The 19269-nt window shown below is 39.9% G+C and overlaps 1 protein-coding gene across 9 annotated transcripts in view; it reads left to right on the top strand.

Moving 5' to 3' along the window:
* Positions 1–19269, top strand: part of THRB (thyroid hormone receptor beta) — a 163868-nt gene that overhangs the window by 34874 nt on the left and 109725 nt on the right. For 4 of the 9 annotated variants that reach the window (XM_090142559.1, XM_090142560.1, XM_090142558.1 and 1 more), the window contains exon 2: positions 2910–2939. The exons of the other annotated variants lie outside the window; for them this stretch is intronic. The gene's annotated coding sequence lies outside the window, so the exon portion shown is untranslated. The remainder of the gene's footprint in view (positions 1–2909; positions 2940–19269) is intronic. 9 annotated transcript variants of the gene reach the window in all.

The following is a 19269-nucleotide window of genomic DNA, read 5'->3' on the forward strand; positions in this document are numbered from 1 at the left end:
GCCTTTTGTCACTGAGCATGGATTGTTGTCTACTTTATTTAATTTGATGTTATAGATTTTCTTCTGAGACAGTCTATTAGAAACCAGAGTCAATACAGTTGGTAACAGGCAACAAGGACAGTTTTTGCTGTAAATTGACACACTTAAAAAAAAGGAGACATATGAATATTGCAATGAAAGTCTTTTTTTGGTAGAGATCTTCCCCTTCCTCTAAGCAAGCAAGTCATTAAGCACGAAAGCAGCACAGGCATTTGACAGGGTATGTTGTATTTTTAACATGGATGCTGAGAGCCCACGTAGACTTCTGTCACACTATCAAAGGCAGGTAAGGCAGGAAGCCCTACAGATCTTCTGCAGGGAACACCAGGCTGGTTTGGGGCATTAAGTTGAAGGTTCTGTCTGCTTGGATAGAGAAAGAGCATGTGAAGATGGAAAGAAGCTTCTTTCTACCTGAGGAAGAGCAGTATCATGCCTTCATTTCTCTAGGGCATGGTCCTTCTGGTCAAATGTCTACTGACATCATCAAGCTAGGAAAGCAGTGAGTCACAGAATAATTGAATCTTAGAACCATTAAGGTTGGAAAAGACCACAAAGATCATGAAGTTCAAGCATCGACCCATCACCATCATGCCCACAGAACTGTGTCCTCAGCACCACATCTACCCTTTTCTTGACAACCTCCAGGAACCCGTGAGAACATATGATGGGAGGTGCTCACGGCATCATTATAGGTTCCCTTGTTATCAGCAGCTAGATTAGATAAGATAATGTTATGCAAAATCTTTCATTAAGCATGTTAGAATGTATTTTTTTCTTCTGGGTGTCATAAAACTCGCCAAAGTCAGATTTCATTCTTCTTTTAAAAATACATAGGATAAGTTAAACATGCTTCAAAGCAGTCCACACTGCAAGTGTTTCTAGCATAAAAATATTTTGCTTCGGAAGTTGTGGATCTTGTCACAGATCCAAAATGACTTCTGGACTTCTTCAGACTTGCCTCTGGACCTGCTTTGGGACCTCTGGACCATTCTTTAAGATATTCCTTTCCCTACCCACAAAATCACATGCTGATCCCGTAGACTTTGTGCTGTGGACCACTGTAGTTTAGGGACAGAACCAGATGTAAGATGTCCTCAGTTGCACTCTGTCTAGCTTCAATGGATGTTCTGCGTGAGAAAAGGTAAGAAGGATTTGGCTCGTGCTGTAATAAATCCCATTCAATCCTATTGAAACCCTGCGTATTATCCAGTGATACAGTACCTACTGGTCCTGTCCCTTTATTCCTGTAATGTATGTAAAACCTTTCTTAAGTTATCTCTAATGGTGACCTGTAGCCAGATTGATAAGCGTGAAGTAATCTGCATGTTTTACTAGCTGATTATCAGAAAGAGATGTAGAAAATTAAACCTATGAGGTTTTATATATTTCACTAAGTGATAAAATGAACTTGCAGTTATTCCTCTTCCTTTAAAGGTATACGTGTGCAGATGCTCAGCTGTGGTAAATCAGACTTTGTAAACATGTGCTGATTCCTAGAAGTCAGAGATTTCATCCTTTTTCACAAAAAGGATGTTTAATCTAATGAATCTGTGCACTTCAGAAATGTCTCTTTTTATCTCTGCTTTTTCTGAAATAGGCTCATATTTGGTCTCTCTTAAAGTACTGGCTGAACATACTCTAAGTTAGTGAAAGAGGATTCTACAATTCACCTAAGATTTACTTGCCTTAGATTAACAGATTTGCAGCCATTCTTAGAAGACGTCATTATTGACATTTCTTTCTCCCTCCAGAGGAGCATTTTAATTGTAGAGCTGAGAATTTTATCTTCGACCATTGCACAGATCCCATGGTTAGAGGCCAAGTGTTGAATTAGTCACTGACAAAGATTAATGAGTTCTCTTCATATTTTCCCTTCATCCGTGAAATTCCAGATGTATTGTTTGATGGATAGGGAACTGTACAGAAGGTGCCAGTGGCTGAGGCCCTTTGACTACGTGATTTTCTCTGTTTTTTACAAATACCATTTACTGGTCATTTTACTAGACTCGACTTTTTGTTCTTTAATTTATGCTGCACATTGTTCTAACTTAGAAAATGGAATCAGATGATGTGATTCAGTTCTTGCACATACGTACTTGTGGCAGAAACTCCTATTTACTTCAGAGTTACCAGAATCCAATTCCCACCTATATTGTTGATACCTGTGGGTAGTTCTCATTGGTTGTAAAGGATGGAACAAGTCACAAATAAATGAAGTATTATTTTTGCAGGCCTCAAAATTCATCAGTTGTTCTGAGTCATGCTGAAACTTCTTCAGCATAGTGTCACAGCTTACTTTTTTGGGATTTCATGATGTACATTGGGAAGCTGTTGGCACATGTGTCATCAATGTGGATTAGCTGAAGCAGATGTTAATGAAGTGGATTGATGTTGTCATTCTTTTACAACTGGTGGCTGTTTTGGGATGGAACAGAACCTATTTTATTTTAAAAAACAAATAATTAAACAATTTCCAGGCTTTGTCTTACAAGAAACAATATTCACTGTTAAATGAAGATAGCAGCGATACAAATACTGATCATAAAGTTCTGCTTGCAGTGAAAATTAAACCTACAAAACACACCTAACCTGCAGTTCAGGCAGTGAATTGACTAGATCAGTTGTTTGAATTTTTGTTTCCCAAATATTTCAAATGCTTGTTGAGAAACAGTTGGCTAGCAAAGATTGCAAACAAATAAACAAACAAATGCCTCCCTTCCAAAGCATTGAGAATGATTATCATTCAAAAAAAATGGAAATTCATTTCTGTTATATTAAAAGACACCCACAGCTTTTGTGTTAATTGAAACTGAAATAGAGTACCTTTTTACCACATAGATCTTTAATACAGATTTCTTTACTCTTTTCAGTGAGAGAACAGAAAATGAAGCTCTAGTAAGGTAAGATTTCTTTATTCCACTTCAGTAAAATATTCAAGTCAAACACAGGTAATTTTACATTTGCTCAAAGTTTTGGGTAGATCCTAGATATGGCACGGGTCAGCATATTAAAACAAACTAGAAAGGAGAGAAGATAACATTGCAGTATGAATCAAACAATATTTCATGGAATCATAGAATCATAAGGTTGGAAAAGACAGATGATCTTAACCATATTGCCCAACCATCCACCTACCACCAATATTGCCCACTATAAACCATGTCCCTAAGCACTATATCTACCCTTTCCTTAAACTCTTCCAGGGATGGTGACTCCGCCACCTCCCTGCGCAGCCCATTCCAGTGCCTCACCACTCTTACTGAGCCAATATTTCATCTTTTAAACACAATAAAATACCTGCATAGATTTGGAAATGTCTTTTTCCCTATGGAAAATTTGCAGGCAATTATTTTTCATCAGACTATTGTTTTCACTACTCAGTCAATTAGGATGTTGTAAGGGAAAGTTTCTTGCAGTTTGAAAATGAAACGTTGGTGTACATACTGATAAAATAAGTAACTTTGTACCAAATTTTTAGTTTATGAGTTGTAGTGTTGAGAGTTTATGACTTATGGTCAAGTAAATGGGTCTGTAAAGAAGGAGTGAACTCTTCTAGGAGTATTTTATCCTCTTCTATGCAACATGATTCAGGCTGCATTCTGGAAGAAGATACTGTATGCACTTACTGATAAGCAAAAACTGAAAGTGCTCTTCCTGTACATTACCAACTAGAAGAGGTGTTAAAAAAATGGAGCTTCAATCTTCCTTTCTTTCATCAGTAGTGAGGATACTGACAGTCATCTGCTGCATCATCCAGAACACTGTATGCTTATACCATGAAACAGCAATGTCAAATAACATAATCAGGTGTGTGACAGCAGGCTGTTCTGGCAGGCAAGCTGCAGCATGAACTCTTTTGGAGAATAACAAATATATAGTTACTTTTCAGTCATGTTTTTCAGGTGATTTCTTAGTTTCTGTAGCCATTCATGGGATACTAAGGAAGGGAAGTATTGTATCTGTAATTGTTTTCCCTTCTGCCTGTATCTGCCAGATTTGGTTTTTATCAGTTATTGAAGTAAAAGCTTTTGGAGTTCTTATCTGGGTTCTGCACCTATTTCAAGTCAAATTCCTTCCTAACAGAAGTGCAATGAAAAGGAAGAATTTTTAAATCACTGAAGTCGTAAACCAGTAAAACTTGATACATCTGTATAAACTGTGTTCCTGATTTCTAGAGGGGCATCCTTGGAATAGAGAAGAAGGAGACTAGAAAACAGTTAGGCTATGTGGAATGGAAAGTGTTTGAAACCACAAGTGAGTAGAGATGTGAAATATTAATGGCAAAAAACAGAAGTGTTGTGAAAAAATAATGAGGTGTCATACCACGTTTTTTGTTGTGGAAAATTTTTAAGTGGTGTTGTAAATAGCAGACAACCTAGGTTTGGATATTCCTGCTCTGTATTAGTGCATAGAGTATATGTCTGCGTGCATGCATTTGCAGTTACGAAGGTGTATGCATATATAATACATCTGAGAGACAGAAAGATGCTGCTGTTCTGCAGCAAATCAGTGCAAAGGACTGAAAGCCCTTCTGGCATACAGTCAGTTACAGAACTTCATAATGTGTTAACAATCACATGGGTAGTACAGGGATTTAATAAATTCCAGAAGCAATTCTCGTTCTGCACAGTCTCTGTACACTGATCTCATCAATTTCTATGTTCTAGAGAGGACACAAGTCCTCCTGTCTCCTTACCTGGATTCAGCCATATGGGAGCTGAGCAAATGTTGCAAAAATGAATTAAGCTTGCTCTGTTTTCTGTTTGATCACCTAACACAAGAGAGCCTTATGAGGAGTCTCTGTAAGCTACAGTAATGTAAACTTCCAAGTAATATGCCTAGGTAATACAACATGACAGCAGTAGTGGAAATTTACGCGTTTTCTTTCCTGGAGTCACAACTGGAAGTAGCTCAGGGTACATATTGCTCACTCCTAGATTTCTGCCTTGGCAGTGCCTGCAGAAGTACTGGTTCATTCCATTAACAGAATTTTTATGTGATTTTGACATATGAGTAGGAGAAAACCACCTGCCACAAGCCATCAATTACTTTATGAATTAGCTGCAGTAACTAGCGATCTGGTTGGAGCTTGCAATTATCGACTGAGTACAAAGGAAACTCTCCAGATTGCAGTGCTATTTGTCCCAAATTTCCAGGTTTTACAAACTTGTTACTGCAGTGAAAGCTGGGAAAGCATGTTAAAGATCCTCAGTGCCTTCACCTTGTACTTGAATTGACTTCTCAAATCTATATGTCAAAAGCTCTCTGTAATACCACCAGGAGCACTAACCCCCAGCAGCTGTGTGCGTTGGATTCAGGAATCTCTGTTTTGATTTGCCAAGCAGTAGGGAAACTATTTATCTCAAGTCAGAGAATTTTGAGGTGTGATGTGGTTAGCATCTAAAAATATCTATGTAGGGAGATAGGATAGGGCTCCAACAGACACAAACACACAGCAAGATAAGCAAGTTCACATTGGAAATACGATACCGTAGGTGTAATTAACCATTGGAAATGCTTAGAAAGGAATGTGGTAGATCACTTAGAGTAATTAAATCAAGATTAGATCTTCTTCTGAGATATCTTCTAGAAGAGTTACAAGTTTTTGTGCTTTGTAAAGAAATTGCTGCGTGAGGTATTATGGCCTGTGCCAAGCAGGAAGTCAGACCAGATTATCATAATAGTTCCTTTAGGCCTTCTAAATCCACATATCCATGAACAAAGGCTCTTATGTGGTACAGGCAGCCACAGAATTTCCAAAATCACCACTGGAGCAGTTCTCTCTTGTTTCAGTGGTGACTTACCAAGAACCATGAAAAGGTTGAAAAGTCTTTGAGCAGATTGGTGAAGAAGCTCAGTAGAGGGTACAGCACCACTGAATTGGCAAGTTTTTTGTCTGCACTGATGCATGGTGGTGATGAACCAGTTTCTGTTACTGCTTGATCCACAGGCATGTTTTTCTACATACATCTTCTACATTTCTCCAGACTTCCTTAATAGATTGCATTTATATTAAGATCACTAAAATGCTGTAATTTATACGTGACGATTATTGAATCCCTTCTGTCATATTACTAAAATCCTGCTTAAATTCAGAATTTTCATAGAATGATAGAACGGCCTGGGTTGAAAAGTACCTCAAAGATCATCTAGTTTCAACCCCCCTGCTATGTGCAGGGTTGCCAGCTGCTAGACCAGGCTGCCCAGAGCCACATCCAGCCTTGTCTTGAATATATCCAGGGATGGGGCATCCACTACTTGGGCAACCTGTTCCAGTGTGTCACCACTCTGTGTGAAAAACTTCCTCCTAATATCTCACCTAAACCTTCCCTGTCTTAGTATAAAACCATTCCCCCTTGTCCTGTCACTACTATGTACACAGTTGTTCCCATTCCTGCTTATAAGCTCCCTTCAAGTACTGGAAGAGCAGTTATCTCCAGTTATCTGTGAGCATGTCATCTTTACCATGGGGTTTTCTATAGTCAGGGGCCATGTTTGAAAATCGTATCTGTATGAGTAGAAAGAGCAAGATAAGAAGTACCTTGTGTGTTTGCTGTTTGACCTGCATGGGATATTGAGAGTGTGGAGGATACTTGTCTTTCAGTTCCCATCTGCTGCAGGGAAGGAGACAACAGATCTTTTTCAGAGAAAATACTTGAAAATGGTTGATCAAAAACTAGTTTTATATTAGAAGAACTTAAAACAACGTGCTGAAAAAGGATAGCCCTGACTCCATTTGTTACTTTGCTTAACCTTTAAACTTTGTTTTTAACTTTGCTTTACTTTCTATCATCCAAAATTAATTGGGAATTAATACGCAAAATGCTACAAATGGAAAAAAAATTGTTGAGATCAGAATGGTGTTGTTCTACTGCACCTGTATAGCATAGCATCTGTTACAGGAGTGTAGAATCTAATAGGACAGGATAACTAAATATTGTGTTGGCCATATGAGGTTGTGAAAAATTGCTCATTTTCATATATTTCTGTCTCTGTTTAAAAAGTAGCAAAAAAGCTGCTCTGTAAAACCTTCAGAAACTAGAGTTTACCAGGCTGATTCAAGGGTGAAGCCAGGTATAGCAGAATATGTGTTCCAACACAGGTGATAGCTGGCTTGCAGACAGGTGGTTGGCACCACATATGTCACTTGTTCCTGCACTCTGAATATCCGTGCTGCTCTCCCTTCCTGGAATAACACCTATGTATGTTCTGTATGTGGCCAAGCATCCTCCATTAGTTTTAACAGAAGCAGACAGAGCAGCCTGCTGCAGTGCTGGCACATGGGTGCCTGGGGTGATGCTGCTGGATTACAGTTACACTGAGAAGAAAAGCACATAGACCTGAAGTATCTTCTCCCTGATACTTGAGGTCTCTCTGTTTGGTGGAGGCCAACTTTAACACCTGCAGTTTAAACTACAGTTGGGAATATTATTAGATTAAAACCATAGAAGAGCAAAAACAGAGAAATATTGTTTGATAACCCAAAGTAAGGTGGCTGGGATGAGTAAGTGTGTGTCTCTGCACATGGAGGCTACACTTGCTTACGTGGGCTCTCAAGAATTTTTCTTGCTGGTAGGTAAAGGTTTTGCAGCAATGTTGAAGAGAGAAAACTGTTAGTCAATACTCTATGATGTTTTGCTGCTTACTGCCAAATGATTTAAACTTTTTAGTGTGCACAGTATGTCTTGAAAATCTATTACATACTTATGGTTTTCACAAATTCCTGATAGCCATAATACTGGCTATGGAGAGCATTTCAAAGCAAGCGTCAGGATGTCTTTATTTACCTTTTTTTGCTATTACAGAGTCACTCTTACTGGATACCTCAGTTCTGAAAAGGAGGGGAGGAGGTTGTGCCATGGAACAAAATTGCTGTCTCCATTAACAAACGGATTTGAGCCATCAAATTGCTGCTGTTTTCTTCTGTGTGAAAGCTCATGGCTAAGTCATTTAGTGTAAAAGAAAACAGTCTTCTATACCACAGAAGAAATTCCTCAACTGGACAGTGATACATGAGGCTATAGAATTAATTTTGGATATCATTGAGAGCTTCTGTGGCTTTTCTTTTGGTTCAGGCAATGCTGTGGAAGCACTCCAGATGACAGAAGAGGAGTTGTGTTGAGGCCTGGGGAGTTCCTCTGGCTCCTTTCCAATGCAATGCTAGCCCAGAATTTTTTATTTATTTTGAATAACTGTGCTTGCATTAAAAGCTCAGTTTTACTGCATTTAAAAAGTATTGAATGTTGTGTCCTGTACCTTGTTTACTTAATAACCCCTGTACAAGAATCTCCGATCTGGGCAGCTTGATGTTCTGTTCCAAGAAGTAAATGTACTCCTTTTATTTGTAATTCACATGCTGGGTTAGAGCACAGTTCAGTGTAAAGAAGTACCCTGGTGCTCAGACTGTGCTCGCAGTGTCTGCTTGGATCAGAGTTATGTGTGCTGTGCTTGCTGTTACGTAACTCTGCCAAAAGTGTCGATTCAGGGAAATTCGGATGCCGTGAGAGAGCGAGAGCATCGGGAATGTTCTCTCCTGCTTAATGGAAACGTGGCTTTTGGTGAATAGTGCCTTTAAAAGTAGCAGGCTGTGTGACTGTGTCAGTGATGGAGTCCAGCGTGAACACAGCGATGGTGTTAAAATCCCAAGGCACCAGATCCTGCTGCCGGTTGCTGCAGCAGGGCAGATGTGGCTCCCATGATGACAGGCTGGTACAGCATACATGTAGCTGCTAGCAGAAGGGATCCACATCTGGAAGGTGCTTTATTTTGAGCACCCTTTAGAAGGCTGCTTCTGAAAAACTACCAGGCAGATAAACTCCCCTAGCAGGAGAGACACCCTGCAGTCCACTTGGATCCAGCTGCTCCTTTTGGTCCTGTGGGTCATCCTGCTGACTGGGGGTGATATCCCAAAACCTGCCCATGGAGAAGAAGGATGGGTAGGGCAGTGGGCACTGGTCAGAAATACTTTCTGTCTTGTGACATTATGGAAATGATCTTCTTTCCCAGAGATTACTTATCTAATATTTCTACCTTTGCCATTTCACATGGTAGCAGCCCCCCTACTTGTTGTGTCCTGAGGTGCATCAAGTATGGCCCGCTAGCAGATCAAGTGAAGTGAGTATCCCACTATGCACATACTGTGCAAAAAGGACATAAAACTGTTAAAGAGCATCCAGAGGAGGGCTATCAAGATGGAAAAGGGGTTGAAGGGGCAAGGTGTATGAGGAGCGGCTGAGAATCCCAGGTTGGTTCTGTCCAGAGCAGAGGAGCTGAGGGGAGGCCTGATGGCGGCTGCAGCTCTGCTCTGTGTGACTGCGACAGGGCCCGAGGGAACGGCATGGAGCTGTGTCAGGGGACGGCAGCTGGGGGTCAGGAGAAGATTCTTCACCAGAGGATGGTGAGCATGGAACAGGCTGCTCAGGGCAGTGGGCACAGCGCTGAGCCTTGCAGAGTCCAAGGTGCTCTCAGTATGGTCTTATTTTTGTGTGGTCCTGTGTAGAGTTAGGAGTTGTACTCGATTCTTATGGATCCCTTCTGATTTGGGATACTCTTTGATTCTATGATTCTACTTCAGTACAGTGGGATTCTTTTTATATTTCAGATTACTGTATTCTGCTTAGTAGCACTAGGCAAAGCACAGAAAAAATATATTACTGTAAAAATATATGAGAATGTGACCTGTTCTCAGTGGTATCCATTCAAATGTGCAACTCATTACAAAATGATGATTAAGAAGGTAAATCAGAGAAAGTCAGTGTTGTCTGAAAATCATTAGTTCTGTTCTCTCTACACAGCATGTACCCATTCCCTGCCTTTTTGCTCACTTTTAGGATCTGAGACTCCACAGAAAACCTGATAGAAGCTACTGCTGACGTAAATGGTGTTGGCTAGATCTTCTTTTAGGTCATTCTTGTTCAGAAGCATCCTTGGAGCAAGCTTTGTCTCTGTTGTTTCAATTTCCTCATCTGCATCTTTAATCCAGTGCTCTTTCTTTAATCACATCCTATATACACTTTTTCTGAGTCCCACAGCTCTCCCCCTTTCCAGCTTTAGAATCTCGGTTGTTTATAGTGTTGTGTTGGAGATTCAGTGTGAATTATTCAATTTTGACAGTCGAGGTAAACAGAAAGAAAAAAATGACACTGCAGCACAAAATGTTCTCTAATCACTTATTTGACAAGTGCATTTTAATTATTTAACAAATCTTGTAAAAGTAATGAAGTCCTAGTAACATGAGACTTAACACTGCTATTAAATTTTCCCTGAGAGGTGAGAAAAGACTGCTCTGTTTTTGGTGCAAATTGAGAGCTTGCAAACTAATGAGATTAGACTAAAGATACGTAAAAGGGACTGGAACTTCTCAGTGCTTCTTAATAGTTTTGCTAATAGTAAACCCAAGAGCATCCCACAGCTAGACAAGATTCTGCCTGTGTTGGCAAACCAGAAGATACCGTCTGATGCTTTGCCAAAACAAAACAGAGTTTTCTTGGCCCAGCTGTATTTTTACTGAACGTGTAACACAGTAAGAGAAAAAGCCATAAGTCCCAGCCTTGCTCAAGGAAGTATCATTCAAAATAGTTTTCTGTAGTATGATAGATTTCATGTTTCTGCAAAATAAATATTTAATCAGCACTAATATTTTTGGTTCCCTCAGGCAGTGAGAGATGTGGAAGTTCTGACTTTTCACTCAAGTAAGTGCAAATGCAGTCTAGCAAGAAGTTCAAAGTAAAATGCGTGCATATCCTAGAGTTTCTGAAAATGAAATTTAGGTGCAGCCAGACAGAAGAAAAGATAAATGTAAACCAAGTTGCAAGCCAGCATGCCTGTTTGATTGATTTGGGTTGTGTGATGAACTGGATCAGTTAAAATTGCTTTGCAAAAATCCCAAACATAAATAGAGCCTCCAGTGCTTTTCTTTTCAGTTGCAAAGCTACCTCCGCATGCCTGAAGTGGAGGGGCCAGGGACTCTTGGGGGCTGCATTTATCGATTCCTTCATGCTTCCTTGATCTCATATGATATAGTCGGCTCTGTATTCAGAGGCCCCACTTGCAGGTTATTGTGTGCAGAGCGTGTGTCTGATGCCAGGTGTTCCACAAAGAGTAAAGTTTGGCCTCCAGAGGGGCTCATGTGAGTTCTGGGTGCTGGTAAAGGCATTGGAAATGGATCCCTATGAAAGCTTCAGCTCCCATGGTTATAATTGGGCAGAACAGAAGATAAAGATTTGAAGATTTTCTCCATTTGTTTTTGTTTGTTGGGATTTTTTATTTTGTTTTATTTTTTTTTAACTGGGGGTGTTTTTGTTGCCAAGGGAGCAAAAACTGAACAGAGTCCTCTATATTTTTCCTATGGACATGAACTGCTGCCATTTTCCCTTCATCTGCAGAGCAGTAGTTTGCAGTACACTCAACAAAGCCTAACAGCTCTTCCACTGGAACATGACAGGCAGGCCTGTATTTGTAATGAATCAGGCTTAAGGCAGTTGTCATGCTTGCATTCAAGAAAACCCAGACCCGTCTGTCTATTAGTGCTCACTTCTGATCTGTTAGAAGCTCACCCCATCCTTCTAGTCAGCATCTTTCTCTGATTGTCCTTTAGCAGATTAATTTAAAAACCAAACATCCCTTCTTTGATTTAATAAGCACAGAAAAAAAAAAGTTTCACGGACAGAAGTTGTACTTTCTGAACTTGCACTTCAGATGCATGTGCATGTCATGGAAAGGCAGCACATGTTCCTAAAGGTCATCCAGAAACCAAAGAGAACACTCTTTGCTGCATCTGACTGTTAGCACAGAAAAGAAAAACTGACTATTTGCTGACTGTGAGGAAGCTGGATTAAAACGTCTTAGTCCTTTAATGGTAGTGGATGTGTGGTACTGAGATAGAGAATCTTACTGACCAGTTGTAACAAGTTTTGACACTTCTGGCTTCCTTTGTGTTAACACACTAACCACATACCATACATCTCACCCTTAATGGTGGCTGATTCAGAGCGCCTTGTTTCTGACAATTGCAGAGTGGGTTTATCAGTTGGAGGGGCATGTATGGTAATGAAATATCCATTGTAAAGCCACATTAAAATATAATGACACTACTAGCACATCGAGATTTCCTAGTAAGTAGCCACAATGCAAATATTCTTTAGCATGTAACTTCTTGAGATATGAGAAATCTTGTTTTTATGGCAAAATTGTAATTTCTGAAAATTAACGGATGGGAAATTACTGAGATTTATGGGAAGAGCTCCCGCTTGACTGGCAGAATAAAAAAGAAGTGAAAATGGCAGGGAATACTCAGTTCACTCAGTAGTCTGTCCTTGGTGGGAAAGTGGCAGGCAGGCTGACCCTGATGGTTCCCATCCTGCATGGCTGTATTTGGTACATTTCTGATGACTGTTTAGAGGTAAAGCTTTCACATACAGAAAGATGAGAAAGTTAAACAAGAGACTGCTGTGAAGTGTGCTAACATTCATAGTTCTCTTTGAATGTTATTATTCCCTGCTTCTTAAAAGTTAAACTACAACAGAACCTGAACTGATTCATCCTTATGAATTCTTCGTATTTGGTTGATTAACAGAGCATCTCACTCTTTGTATTGAAACCTTTGAGGTCCTCGTAACTTTCTCTCTTCCTTAGAATGCCAGTACTTTTGTTCAAGCTAATTCTTAAATTAAGTGGAAATTAAACAAATCAGAGTTATTTGAAGTTGCAGAATAATTTTACACACATGCTTATGTAATGAGATAGAGCTGCACAGCTGACCAGAAAACAGTCTGTAGCTTCTGTTCTCAATCTGAGCAAGTTTTTCACGTCAGTGGCTTTTTAAACTTCCCCCTGCTCTTTGCATCATTCTATATGGTCTAACTGAAATTCTGAGGAAACGAACCATGGATGTGAAGGACAGTGCAAGGACAAATTGTGAGAGATTTCATGTAGGATAACGGCGCAAAGAAAGCAACGCTGCAGGAGTGGTTTGATCAAAATGCACCAGTCAGAGCTGCTTGAGATGGTAAACTGGAATATAGGAAAAATTAGATTAACTGAGGAAGAATGCATGTCAGGAGAGAGTAGATTCATTGGACTGGAAAAGCCATCCCCAGGGACAGTAAGTGCTATGATTTTCCAAATAAAGCATCCCATGTGTTTTGGAATTGGAAACCCAATTGAATAAACCCTGGAAAATACCTCTCTGAGATCTGCATTGCTGGAGGTGAGCACAGTCTGAGCAGAAGACTCCTTACCTCTGTCTTCTGACTGGGTCGAGGCAGCTCTGTGAGCTTCCTTTGGACAAAATTGTAAGGTGTGTTTTCTCCCTTCGCCTCTCTCTCATTTCCCCTAAATGTTATTATACTGCAGCTTGGCTCTGTCCACAGAGGCTGGAGCCGACTGAGTTGAAACGTGCTTTAACCACCACTGAATTTAACAGCTTTTGGCTTTGTAAAGCAATGCCTTAGGAGAACTCTTGCTCATCTGTTCCCTGAGCCAAAGGAAAACTCCTCCAGTAGCCTTCCTGGTGTTTTCTCTGGCTGGAACACATACATACCAATTGCTAGGTGAAGATACACTATCTTTAATCATCTTTTGTATTTTCTCTTTGTCCAGCTGACATATTTTGAAACAATCACTTTGACTGGCATGGTGAAAGAGCCTTTTCACAATGGATTTTTTCCTTTCCCTGCACCCTATGCAATTAAGTTCTTCCACTGGTGGGAAAAATGCTTTTCCTTGGTGTAAATATGTCACAAGTAGTTGAGTACTGAAATAGGCAATCAGATTGCTCTGTTAAGAATACTTCTTCAAATATTTTTCATAACAAAAGGTTTTATCTTTGGAATCTTGTTCAGAAACTTCTTTACACAGTTTATCAGTGCTTCTTCCCTGGTGGTTCTTAGGAAATAAAATCCTATTGGCATTTAATCTGTAGCTTGAAATATGTCTCTGGGAACGTCTTAAATAGGACAGCAATAAATATTTGTATTATAATTTGCAAGTACAAATCACTAGCAGATATTTGCATATTTATTTATTTATTTTCTGTTTCCACCTCAGGTTAGATGAGCCATAAACAATTATATAGCACCTCTGGCAAAGAACTAGTTTAGAGAGCAAGTCAAAGCCACACTGGGAATTCAGAGGAAGGTTTCTGAATTTTTAGAAGGAGCTGTGAAAGGCTTACACATTGATTCATCTCCATAAATTTTATATTGATTATAGAATTAATGATGCAGGCTTTCACTCTGATATACCTTTTCTTTTTTCAGAAATAAGCTTTAGAAATATGTTTAGAAATAATATCTTTCAAAAATATTCATTGTAGCAGTGGTGAGTCAAAGACGGCACCTCTGTCTGCACTGTTAATGGAAAGAATGGCTCCAATTTAAAGCTAACTAATAGATTCCTTTTTTTCTTTTTTGGCCAGGATCCACGAGTCAGTCTCCACATTGCATTTTGTTGTAGGGGTCACCAGTGAATGTGATCTGCTGGAAAGGTGTTAATGGGCTTTCTCTAGCTGTTGTGGCAACATGTAACAGTCAGGGGAAGTATAAGACTGGCTGTACCTCCAGCCTGACTGGTCATGCACTGCTCAATTCTCAGGGATGTTTCCTGACAAGAAAAGTCTAGCAGCTTCAGCTTGCATGGTAGTTTTATGATGAATCCAAAGAAAATTAAAAATAAACCCTTTGCTCTCATTTTCACTGGTGTCCTATTTGGGTTCCAGGCAGTGGCCTGCTGAGGCCAGTAAGCCAGAACATAGCACTGTGTTTGGTGACCTTGGGGAGGAGGTGTGTATTTGGATGTGTTCTTGACCTGCTACATTTTAGGAAAATTGCAGCATAAACCATGAGAGGAAATGGATGTAATTAATTATAATTAGTATAGTATTTATAGTGAATACGTGTTCCAAAATCTGTAACAGCACTGAAGGAGATTTTGTAATTTTCAGGAGTTACAGATTTACAGATACAGAGAGATGATTTAGGCCAGCCTTGAAAATCTTTTGAACTTGTCCATATATTGTCTTTGAAAATCTTCGCAGTTACTAACAATTAAATTTGATGCCTGGATGCTTGTTTACATGAAAGCAACTGGCACTCTCTTTCTGTTTGTGTCTCACTGTGTCTTATTTATTTATCAGCATTGCTGGATTTAGAGTTCTGGAGATGAACCTAAGTGCTATGTGCAGGAGGCTTTCCTTCATTTCACTCTCTCCTCGTATACGTGTGGATGTGCAGGAAAGCCTTGTGCTGAAAGTGAAGCTGGTAGACTCTCAATTTTCAAACAGAAGTGCTGTTTTTATTTATACAGTCATAAAGTTCATAAGAGGTCACAGAATTGTAGGGGCTGGAAGGGATCTTCAGAGATCATCAGGTCCAACACCCCCGCCAAAGCAGGCCCCCGTGTCAGATTGCACAGGTAGGCATCCAGACAGATCTTGAATATCTCCAGAGAAGGAGAATCCACAACCTCTCTGGGCAGCCCATTTCAATGCTCCATCACCCTCACTGTGAAGAATATGCCAAGTTCCTTCGCATATTAGTGCAGAACTTTCTGTGCTCCAGTTTATGGCTGTTTCTCCTTGTCCTGTCCCCACAGACAACTTAAAAAAGGTTTGCCATCTCCCTTTGTCTCCCACACTTAAGATATTTATAAACATTAATAAGATTCCCTCTCAGTCTTCTTTTCTCAAGGCTGAACAGACTCACGTTACTCAGCCTTTCCTCATAGGGGAAGCACTCCAGGACCTTTATCATCTTTGTGCCCCTCCAAGGGACACCGAAGATGATACTCTGCTTTGTAGTTCTTTCTCCCACATTTGCATGTCCTTTAAAAATCTGCCCTTACTAGTCTTTCTGTAAACACTGTATTGTTTCAAGGGAAAAGGCCAGTAAATGGCAGTTTAGATTACATGGTGCATTTCTTAGTATGATTTCGCACTGATAGGAGTGATAAGGGATTGTAGTCAGTACTCCAATTTGCATAAAGACGTTAAGTTCTTAAATTACATTTTATTTTTAGCTGTGTGCTTCAGCAATTACTTCCAGTTTTGCAGAAAATTCAAGTAATGAATCTGTATCTGAAGTTCACATAAACTTTTATTTTTCGTTTCACAAGCATGATGGGGTAACAATTAGTAACTAGACCCTTAGTAGAAAATGAAGACTACTCAGACTTTTTTAATCTTTTCCTACTACTGCTTCTTTCATTTTCTTCTGTTTAGGATGGATCATAGAATCACAGAATGGCTTAGGTCTGAGGAGACCTTAAAGCCCACCCAGCCCCAACCTCTGCCATGGGCAGGGCTGCCACCCACAAGCTCAAGCTGCCCCAGGCTCCATCCAGCCTGGCCTTGAAATCCTCCAGGGCAACCTGTGCCAGGCCTCACAAACCTCCGAGTAAAGAATTTCTTCCTAACATCTAACCTAAACTTCCCCTCCTTTAGATTAAAGCCATTGTCCCTTGTCTTATCACAATCAGACCATGTAATAAATAGGTTCCCCTCCTGCTTAAAAGCTCCTCTCAAGTACTGGATGACTGCAACTGAGGTTTCTTCAGAGCCTTCTCTTCTCCAGTCTGTACAAGCTCAGCTCCCTCAACCTTTCTTCATAGGAGAGGAGCCCCAGCCCTCTGCTCATCTTCATAGCCTTCCTCTGGACCTGCTCTGACGGCTCCACATCTTTCTTGTTCTGAGGGTCCCAGGCCTGGGCACAGATTCCAGATGAGGATCAGTTTTTCTTTAAGTAGTAGTAAAGTTTTACCTTCAGAAATTCTTTCCCTATGTATCAATTACTTTACCTGCTTTTCCTTTTGTTTGTATTTACATATTTGTTTTTGAAGTTTGTGGGACCTATTTGCAGTTGTCAGTGGACTGAACTTGTTTTAGCAGAAGGACATGAAAGATATATTCTGCCTTTGGTCACAACCAAAACCTTTCACTTAAGCAAGCTTAGTTTAGGCTGGGCACCTAACTGCCTTTCAGATGTGGCCGAAAGTTTAGAAAGTCAGTGACCAGAGAAAGCATCTGGCACTTAATGACAATTCAGTGTTTGTATCATTTTTTTCTGGGCTGTTTCTTTTTCCTTGAAGGCATAGGCAAGGAATGATGTGCAGTGATGCAGCACTGAGTGAAGGATAGCAGAGAAGACAGTGAGACTGGATGCAGGAACAGAAGAATATGAACTCTCTTCAGTGTTACCTTATAGGATCTATTTTTACATAGAAATGTCAGTTGACAGAACTCAGAAGAGGGAATATCCGTGTAGTCTAGATGTAGCTAGAGACAGGGAGCTGAAGAAATGAGGGAAGAGGAAAAGCAGTCGAGATGGTCTGAATGCACAGCTGTATATAGAAACAGCAGTTGGAAGTGAGAGGTCTGTGTGGAAGGTGACCTTGCAGTGATGGGGCAGACACTATTTGGTGATGGAGAAATATGTTTGTTCTGGTGGAGAACTCAGGAGAAAAAGTCAGAAACTGGTGACTACAAAGCAGAAGACTGGCACCATGAAAAAAAAGAAATGCAAGATGGAGGTGAGACTTGAGGCTGAGGAGGAACAAGTATGCTATTAAAGAACTGTAGGGAGAGAATAGTTAGAAAAATAGTTGCAGCAGGGAAAAAGTAGGAAAACACCTAAACAAATAAAAACATGATTATCTGTAATTTGTAACAGTATGAGGAAGGCACAGACGTGTATGTATGAAGACTCTCTTTCTTTAGGTGGAAAGAAAGATCTGTCAACAGAGCTCAGCTAGAGGAAAGAGCGATGTTTTGTCTTCTGGGAGCAAAGAAACACTGTATGAACCTAAAGCTGAGAAAGTCCTAAAGAAGAATGTTGAAACAAAGATCTCAGCAGAACAGAATGAAGATTAATGTGCCAAGCCAGAGAAAAACTCTCTTAAAAGGTGTGGCTGGTGTATTATCACCTAAATTATTTTGATCCCTAAGAAGAAAGGTGAGAAAATAACAAGCTAATGTAGATCTACAAACAACTATGAAAAACTTAGGGTCATGGGTAATAACCCCTTAATATCTACATTTATCATATATCATATCATATTAATATTATACAACAGCTACAAAAGCCATGTCTGTACTGGTAAATTAAACAGTGCTAGGAAGCATTCCCAGGCTCTGAAAATCAATTGTATCTACCGTTAACTGTTCCTGGCACAGTTTTGGTTTCTATCTACAGGAATTCACCTGAATTATTCCCAGGTAAAGTTTGAAAGTTACCTTGGGATTATTCCAAACAGGAAGTTTGGAAGCAATCACCTTGTTCTGAAGGATGAGAGAATTTAATAGCATGGCACCTTTCTGTGCCAGTTGGCCTCTGCCACCTTGGGCATGTTTGTTTTGCTTGCAGAAAGAGAGATGTAAATGGCTCCCTTCAGTAGATGCAGTTTTTGGAAACTTTGGACAGGCTGCCTTAGGTGCAAATTGTGACAGTGAATAAGTAGGATTCCTTTAGAAGTTACTGAACTGAGATGTGGAAATGCTCTCTTAGATTTCATTCTGATGTACAGACAATAAGCTTGGATGAAGAGTGAATTTGTTTCTATATAAATTAATACTAGTATAAGCAAAAGTAAGTCCACGAATAAATCTCTTTCTTACAGAAGAGCAAGACGTGAAATTAATTAAACAAGTTAATGAGATCGATAGGTAGTTAAATTGGCTGGGGTAAAAAGCCTTGATCTTTAAAAGTTGAGAAAAAAATCTATTAAAAAATATTTAAAACTTGTATAAAAACAAGTGGAATCTCCAGACTGAAGTAGGTGAGCAGTGTGGTCGCTGAAAGGGTAAATACCGATCTAGACCAGAGTGAGGATAACATGAAGGTAGTGGTGATGTGGAAGTTTTACTGTCATTATAGAAAAAATGTACAAAATGAAATTTCAGGTGTTTCACTGTATGTAACTCTGGAGTCTGAAGTTAAGACAACTTAAAAGTAGAACAAGTGTAGAAAGAAGAGCATTTCTGAAAGCTGCTGTTGTAGCAGAGCAGACTAGCAAAGTGAAAGCTGAGACATGCTGGGATAGTCTTAATAAGTACATCAGGGAAGGGACTACTAGGGAGGAATGCTAGCCGATATCCCTGAATGGTGCTGACACATAAACAAATCTAAGAGTAACAAGTTTCTAGCAGAAAGCAGTCAATTGACTCTGAAAATAAGTTCCTGCTGCTGAGGAACCTCTGAGCTAAAACCATCCCACTAGTTTCAGTACTGGTTCTAGCAG

The sequence above is a fragment of the Phasianus colchicus genome, chromosome 6, assembly GCF_987193195.1.
Source record: "Phasianus colchicus chromosome 6, bPhaCol1.hap1.1, whole genome shotgun sequence".
In the NCBI taxonomy this organism is placed as follows: Eukaryota; Metazoa; Chordata; class Aves; order Galliformes; family Phasianidae; genus Phasianus; species Phasianus colchicus.